Source organism: Pinus tabuliformis, chromosome X, assembly GCF_031772625.1.
Source record: "Pinus tabuliformis cultivar Carrire ecotype Pingquan chromosome X, CPIR1, whole genome shotgun sequence".
In the NCBI taxonomy this organism is placed as follows: domain Eukaryota; kingdom Viridiplantae; phylum Streptophyta; class Pinopsida; order Pinales; family Pinaceae; genus Pinus; species Pinus tabuliformis.
This window is the reverse complement of record NC_142308.1, coordinates 574922538-574931716: the sequence shown is the minus strand read 5'-3', so window position 1 is coordinate 574931716 and position 9179 is coordinate 574922538.

Here is a 9179-nt window from a genome sequence, read left to right as displayed (position 1 = left end):
GAAAGCCCAGACCTGAAGCATATATATATTATATTTTAAAGCCCCAGCGGGTCCGCGATCATCGTATAACACTTTATATATAAATATGACATGGCGATTGTGGGCTGAATCTGATAGTGATATATTATGTTATATAAGTCCGGCAGGTCCGCAAGGCGTGCAGAAAGGCAGTTTTCAAGTTATAAGGCAGGTTTTCAGGCAGAGCAAAAGCGGTAGATGGTTTTTATTGGAATGCACCCGATTCCACTCAACGTTCAAAATGTAGCAGTCAAGTGGAGAGAGGAAATCGCTCATTTTGGGCAGGTATTCTCCAGGCTTATGTCTCGCTCGAAACCTTTACATACCATCTAATCTGAAAAGCATAGATCTACGGTGGGGATGAATCGGCGGGAAAGTATACCTCGAGAATTGTGCGGAGCCCGTATTGGAAGCGGAAAAAGCATGTTTTATCATATATTTTCATTATAAAAGGTTTACGATAGAAAAGCACAGATATAAAATATTTACACATAATTCCAACATTTTCATAGTTATGCGGCCTAAGGGTGCATAAGTTAAGTTTTACAGGGGTTATCGGGCCGATTGCGATTCGCGATGAAAGTCAACGGAGCGCTGTACGGGCGGATTTGACAGGTTTATAAAGTAGGATTAACTCTTTTGAGTTCTGGATTAATCATAGGTTCGCGTTAATTTCGCTGTGTAAAGTGAATAATCAGGGTTAGAGCCGAAGCTGAAAAGGAAGACAATCCGATATGTTTCTTGGCATTTTGGCCAATCAGAATGCCCATGTAAGCCCAAGATTACACAAACTAAACACATTTCATTACGGCTAAGATGAATTAAGTATCATTAGGGCATTTGCAGAGGAATTCAGCAGTGGATCAATAGAGCAAGCCAACAATTATCATCCCCTTCTGAATCCAATTATGTTCTTGTTATTTCACGTTCTTTGAGGTGTCTTTTACCCTCTGTAAAATTATGTAATAGTTTTTACTTCATATAGTTAGAAAAGTAGTTAGATAGTTTGGGCAGTTTCAGAAATCAACAACTATTCCACAATGTATAAAAAGAGGAAAATTTACTAAGAAAGGGTTCGAACTTTGGAGAACTTGGAGACTAGGCCACTATATTCTTGATATCATCATTGATTAATGAAAGAATCAGAATTTTCTATGAGTTGTTGCATATAATTTTGTAAGCTTCTCTGTCATGTGTCACGCTGTGTTTTCTTCTTTTCAAGTATAGTAATGAAGCAACATGTCTTTATTTGCTTATGTAGATAAGGTTAAAATTCCTTAAAGAGCGCTCCTATACTTGAAGTCCTCACTTCTTTTCTAAATTATAGATAATAGTTTCTGTGAAAGATCAACATATTGTCTATGATTTAGTTCTCATTATCATAATTCCTCTAAGTTACAGATAGTAGTTTCTGTGAAAGATCAACATATTATCTTTAACTTCCCCTTCAAACTTTCTTCATTCATCATTTATATCTAGCAACAAATGGCATTCTGAGATGTTCTGGTCATACATGTATTAAGAGTTAAAGACCAAGTTTTCCAGGTCCTTCATTTGAGAACACAATAAACAATAAATGACAGTAAGTAATATTTATTAATGTCTTAAGCACAATTTCCCCACAGTCAGGAAATTGGTTTCTTAAGGAACAACACATTGCAAAACTTATATGTGGCCTAGTATGCACTAGATACATGAGGGAACCCACCAACTGATGATATGAGGTAGGATCCACGAGACTAGAGTTAGAGCTCCTCAACTTCTTGAGGTTGGTGATCATAGGAGTAGTCATCGACTTGGAATCCATCTTCTTGATTTTCTGCAATAACTTGATGATGTACTTTCCTTGCCCCAAATATATCTCCCGGGGTCTCTGCCATACCTCTAGACCTAGGTAATAGTCCATCAGTCCTAGATCCTTCATTTCAAATTTAGTTGCCAACATCTTCTTGCATTCTTGAATTCTTCTCTCTACACCTGCGATGAATAGATCATCCACATATAGTAGAAGAATGACAGGCTCATTATTCACGACTTTGATGTATAGATTCGGATAAGTAGAACTCTTCACGAACCCAATTCTAAGTAGACATGCATCCATTCTTGCATACCATCCCCTTGGTGCTTGCTTGAAACTATATAGGGCCTTCTTGAGTCTGCCAACATGAGAGCCCCTGCAATTCACTTCAAATTCCTTGGGTTGTTTGATGTACACTTCCTCATCAATGGTCCCATTTAGAAATGCGGTCTTGACATCCATTTGATGGATATTCCAACCCATTGTAGCAGCCAGTGAAACCAACGATCTAATGGTAGTTTACCTTGCTATAGGTGCGAAGGTTTCTTCATAGTCAATACCTTCCTTTTGAGAGAAATACCTTGCAGTGAACTTTGCTTTTTATTTGTCTATACTTCCATCAACAACATGTTTGATCTTATAGATCCACTTCGATGTGACAACCGATTTGTCACTAGGTCTAGGAACGATCTCCCAAACTCCATTCTTCATGATGGATTAATATTCATCCTGCATAACTTTCTTCCAAACCTCTTCATGCTTAACTTCCTTGAATGTAGATGGTTCGACTTCAATTAACTTTGTCATATATGCAGCATAGCCAGGATATCTCTTCGGTTTCTTAATTTCCTTGGAGGAACCTTTCACATCTTCATGTCCTTCAAAATATTTTAATGTAGCTTTCAACCAATTTGGCCTCTTCCTTGTGGTTGGGATGAATAGGCTCACTTAGTCCTTCTTTGACATTTGTAGTAGAGTTCTCATGATGAACTTTTTCTTCAAAGTGAACTTCTTCGTCATCAGAATCAATAGGAATATCCTTTGATTTCTTGTAAGCTTGATTTTCATCGAATATGATATCCATGCTTACTTCAACATGTCTTACTTCCTTTATGTAAATTCTATATGCTTTTGATGAATGACTATAAAAAACGAACATTCCCTTGATACTTGTCGAGTCCAACTTCTTTCGCTTGTCTTTCGGAACATGGATATACACTGGACTTCCAAAGATTCAGAGATGATCCACACTCAACTTCTTCCCTGTGACTACTTCTCCGGGTAGTATTATCAAGACTCTTGTGAAGATTTCTATTTTGAATGTATACGACAGTCATTGTTGCTTCACCCCATAAGAACTTAGGTAGATCTTGATCAAGGAGCATAGTTCGAATGCCTTGTTCAATTGACCTATTCTTTATTTTACCAATCCATTTTGTTCGGGATAGGAACAATGAGCTCCCTCTTAATACCTACATCCTTACAATATGCAATCAATTCTTTAGAAGTGTATTCCCCACCATTGTCAGACCTCAAAGTTTTTATCTTTCTCTTAGTTAGGGTTTCCACTTTAGTCCTAAACTCCATGAGTTTATCAAATACTTCATCTTTAGTTTTGAGTAAGTAGAGTCATGTCTTCCTAGAATGATCATCAATGAATGTTACATAGTAGAGATGACCTCCAAGTGATTTTTCAGACATGGACCCACACACATCAAAATGGATGAGGTCTAATATTTCTTTAGACCTGGTTTCACTATTATGAAATAGCTTTCTAGTATGTTTCCCCAAAGAGCATCCCTTGCACACACCTTCATGATCTAACTTCATATTAGGAATACAATGAACCAATTGACTAAGAGGAGGAATGACCTTGTAATGAAGATGACCATACCTTCTATGCCATAGCTCAATGGGACTTATTTCCATATGAACCAAAGCTTGAGGAGATGGTGTAATGACCTGGTAAAGACTTCCTTCATGAACTCCAATAACCCTAGCTTTATCAATGCTAGAGTCTTTTCCCCAAACCAATACTTTTCCATCAACAAAACAAATTCTTTCCCCTTTATCTTCTAAACAAGAAATAGAAAGTAAATTCTTTTTCAAACCTGGAACATAGAGAATGTTGTTGAGATGCAGCTTCAATCCATTATCCATCTTTAATGATGTTGATCCCAGGCCTTTAACATCATAGCTTTTGTTGTCACTCAATTTCACTGCATGAGAGGATGGCTCCTTTGGTAGTGTGTGCAGTTACTTGCTTTCCCCTGTCATGTGTCTCGATGCTCCACTATCAATGATCCTTGCATTGCTATCAGTAAGAGAACTTGTAAGGGAAACCAAGAATCCTTGACTCTTAACCTTGTTGAACAAATAGTAGATGACCTTGATCCAACTTCCAACAATGTTGTAACCCAATCTTATGTAGTTCACCATAGAGGGAGAATCCATGCCAACAAAGTGACTCTTCGACTTTTCTTGACCTTAGCTCTAATACCATGTTGGAAAATCAAAGTAATTATATTAGGGGTTTTATTCTCCTTTCTTGATAATTACTTGTGAGGGTGTTGGATTCTTTTATTTCTTTATTATCTTATCTTTCATTAAGCAATTACTAGATTATGTGTGCATGAAGATCACAAAACAAGAGACACGAGATATAGGCACATTCCAGGGCAAAACCCCCCATTCGAGGGGAAAACCCAGTCAAGATAATTCTTCCTTTCAATAGTATTCTTTGAGACTCTTTACCCTGGACCAAGACCAGACTTTCTCTCCACACCATGTTAGCCTCCCAGATCTTCGACCCCTTCCAGCAACTTTGACTAGGTAGCAACTTCTGGAAACAACGAAATCTTAGGAGACTTTGATCTCCCAACCCAGACCACAAAATAGACAGAGGCACCAAAATATCGATTTTATTCCTCTCTATAAACTTCCCCAAACTCACACTTCTTTTGACCTCCCGACAATAGACTTCGCACTTCCCCAGCTCTTCTTGAGATATCGAACTTGCTTGAGAGTGAATGCTATAAGCGACTTCAACCTCCTTGTATATATAGGCTTCTTTTGGGTCGAATTAGGGCCCTTAGGCCGACTTGATCTCTCTTGGGCCAACATGATGTGGAGGGTACATAATTCATATTTGACTTGATAGAAAACCTTTCTACATGATTGAAAAGCCCAAGAAAGGTGTCTTTAAATGTAAAATGACTATATAAAATCAATATTAATCCTATGAGTCCTCAATGGGGACTTCGACTAATATAATGATGACCGAAGCATGAAACCCATGCTTTAATAAGTCATTATTACAATAATAAAAATTCTTTTTCTTTATTCTTTTGACAAGTAGATTACATAATGACTCAATTACATTATTCAAGACTGAACATAATTACATTTTCTAACACAAGGCAAGGGATGAGAAAGGGTTTCTTATGATTTATTCTAACAAATAATGTGCTCTTACAACCCTCAAGAAACCGCCTTAGTCTAGGAGAAACAAGCTAAGGTTTCCCTTCTAGGGCACACCTAGGGCATAATATTGTATGGATGAGGAACCATGAGAAATCCACCAAACTTGGAGATCCTCTAGGCAAGACACTAAGGAAGAGTATTGTCCTCAAGGAATCCCAAAATTCACTCTTTAAAGGCATTCAGTTGATGCCCTAGCCTAACTGTCCTAGGGAAAGGGATTGACAATTTGAGGAGGAGAAATTATGGAGAAGAGAGGAGTTGATTACTAGGTTTCTTGGACTAGTGCCTAGTCCTTTGGGCTATGGAGTCTTACATGATTCTAAATTGCCCAAAATCGTCCTTGAGTAGGCTAAAGATTGATGCCCTAACAATCCACTTTTAACATTTACCCACTGAAGATTTATGGAGTTTTATGGAAGAAAGACCAAATTTCATCCACTAAGAAGATTCATCATTTTCCATACAATGAGTAACATATGCAATTTCCAACCAAATAGCTTTCCAAAAATGATTTTATATAACTAGGGCACAATAATGTTAACCTAGTTGCAACAGTTCCATACATAGTCATTATTTCGAGAAGATATTCAATAATAAACACTTACAAGATGATAACATGATATATCCATCCAAAAATCATGAGATAGATCCAATTAAGATAAAAAAATTCAGCTCCAAATGTCAAAATGCATCAATGAACCTCCAATAGCTTCCAAAGGAAAAATGCGAGTTTTTTTACAAGATAAGAATCCAAGTGATGATGATGATCTCTCACAAATGAGAGTGAGTCTATTTATATGAGTCTCAGTAAGTCGAATTAGCCTAACCCCCAAACATTAAAATTGATCCAAAATGGATCCTAAAACCTCTAAGTCTTCATATATCTTAACTATCGGAAGGGAAAACAGTGAAAGAATGGCAGAAAACAGAGCTAAGCGAAGGCAGAAGCAATGCTGCATAGGAGCCGTCGGATCGGACCAATCAACGGTCCAGATCAAATCGGGGTATCGCAATTGGGAGAAGTCAGCGGAGTACATCGGAGGCATCCCTATGGAAATCACAATAGCGATCAATGCGATTTAACGAGGACCGTTGATTGAGCGCGTAGATCAACGGCCTAGATTAAATCGCAATATCGCATCGCTAAAACACAAGGAGGACTTACCAAAGGCCCGAAGACCATGCGATATGCGATTGCGATATATCGCATCGCAGCGATACAAAGGAGTGGGGCCGATACAATATGCGATTTGCGATAAGTCGGACCCGATGGGGTTTATGGATGCAAATTGATATATTTTGAGTTTCGATAAAAAGAGATTTGTCGGGTTTTTTTTATGTATTTATGCATTTCTTCTATAGAACTGAAATACAAAGGAAATGCGCCCAAAGCAATAAAACTGGACACGAAAGGTTTATAAATGTAGCTCTATATTATTTGAGTTCCATTGTAAGCGAGATTTCGGGCGGGCCTCAGGGGGTAAGTGGTATTGGACGGGCTCTGCTCGATCCCATACACTGGCCGACATGTGGCTTGGTGCAGGAAAGAGAAAACCACCTTTTCGGGCGAGTAATCTCCATGCATATAAGCTGCCTGAAATAGATATCAATCGTTGGATTGGAGATCACGCAGATCAACGATGGGCTTGCGATATCGACCAAAGGCGGACCTGATAGGATTATAGGGTGAATTCAATATTATTTGAAGTTCGATAGAAAGTCTTTTGTCAGATTTTTCAGTGCTTTCAATGTATTTCTCTGTGTAAACAGAGAAACGACTTTTTGGGATTTCACCCGCGCCAATGGTCCTTTCCGTTACGAATAGGTGGCCACCATACCTTAGGGAGTTTAGCAATGATTGTTAAACGCTCCAGAAGGAGAGGAAGGTACAGCGGCCGAAAGCCAGAGAGCCTGAAAGGGGAGACAAATAGACAAGCACCAATAGGCTCAAAAGCCATTCAATGGCAGAGACATAGGGAGCCAGTTGTTGAGACAGAGGGAAAGCAGAAGACAGATAGCAAGAGGGAGAGTCTGTGTACTCTTGTAGACTTGAGGATTTCAAGTAATCCCTGTTGTTTTGTCACTATTGTGTTGAGACTCCGTTTGAGCTCACACTTGTAATAATCTACTCTTGAAGACATAATATAGAGGTCGAACACTGAAAGCTGGACCAGAAGATGTAGGCAAGAAGTCTGGTGAACTCCTTGATTATTTGCTATGTTAATGTGTGTGACTGTTATGTTTTCTAACTGCTCATTGTCTATATTATTCACAATCTTTTCGATTCGTTGCACTAAGTAATTTATGCATTCTTGCACATGAGTCTGTAATACCTTTATATTGATTTAAGATCTCATTTTTAGATCAAGTGGTATCAGAGCATTAGGTTTTGTTAAGGTTAGACAAGCTTGTGCTGGATTTTTAATGCTAACTAGATTAAAGCTCAGACTATGAGAAGGAGAAATTGTTGAGGCTAATCCAGAGATTGGAAGAGTCTATTCTCAGAGAAGAATGGCAGAAGAAACTCCATTGAGATCAAAATCTCAATTTATGGAAGGTTTTAAGGCCATGCAAGCCATGGTGGAAGAGATGTATCTGGAGTTTAAGAAGGGTCGAGGTGAAAACACCTAAACACCTAAACCAGACAAAGGAGCATAAGAACCTTTTCTAGTTGCCTCTCCAGAAGGCAAAGGAAAAGGAGAAATGCCTTCTCCACCAAATCCTCCATCATCACCTACCTCATCATCTTTTTCGCATAAAGCTAGCCTTGATAAGAAAAAGAAGAAAACTTCTTTGATTAAATTAGGTGTGAAGTTTGATTTGCCAATTTATGATGGAGAACTAAATGCAGAGAAGCTAGATAATTGGATAATATAGATTGATGTATATTACAGGGTGCAGAACATTGATTCGGAAAGGAGAAAGATTCAGTTGGCTAGCCTTCAACTTGGAGGAACAACACTAGTATGGTGGGAAGGCAAGACCCAAGTTGATCTGAAAAAACATGGTAAAATCCTTTCTACTTGGAATGAATTTGTTTTTGCTATCAAAAACCAATTTTATCCTTTAGCTTACATGTAGCAGGCAATGATGAGTTGGCAAACTCTTCGTCAGTTGAAGGGTCAGAGTGTACAAAGTTATACTCAGGAATTCAAAAAGAGAGCTTTAACTCTAGGAATATCATTAGACTCACCTGAAATTTTATTGAAGTATATAGGTGTTCTTCATAGCTATTTAAAGCATACTATTCTCATGTTTAATCCCACTAGCTTAGATGATGTATCAGTTCAAGACACACATCTAGAAGCTAGAGGTAAGAATGTAAACCCAGAGATTGGGGGAACATCTAAGTCTTCTGTAAGCAAGAGCAAGGAAAAGAAGAAACTGAAATGGAAGGAGAGGAAAGCAAACACTGTAAAGAAGGATAAACCTTCATGCAATCATTGCAATAAATAAGGACACGATGAGGCACACTGTTGGTCTTTGCATCCAGAACTGAAACCCAAGAAGTTTGGTGGAAAGGAGAAGAAGGATGCTGTTGCTATTCAGAAAGACTTGGGGTCAGATTCAGGTGATGAAACAACAGTTACAACCACGAGCATTAAAGCTAAAGATTCTGAAGCACCCACAAGTAATTCTGCACAATCTGTTAATAATGAAACTAATGAGAGAGAAAGAAATGAACTTTTTCATATTAGAGTAATTTCCAAGAATAATAAGATTGATACTTTGTTTGATAGTGGATCACAAGTAAACTTGATTTCTGAAACAATTGTGAAGAAGTTGGGATTGCAAACAAAACCTCATGAGAGGCTATATCCATTAGGTTGGGTGTGTGATTAAACAAAGCTACAAGTAACGAGACAATGTAAACTTAAGT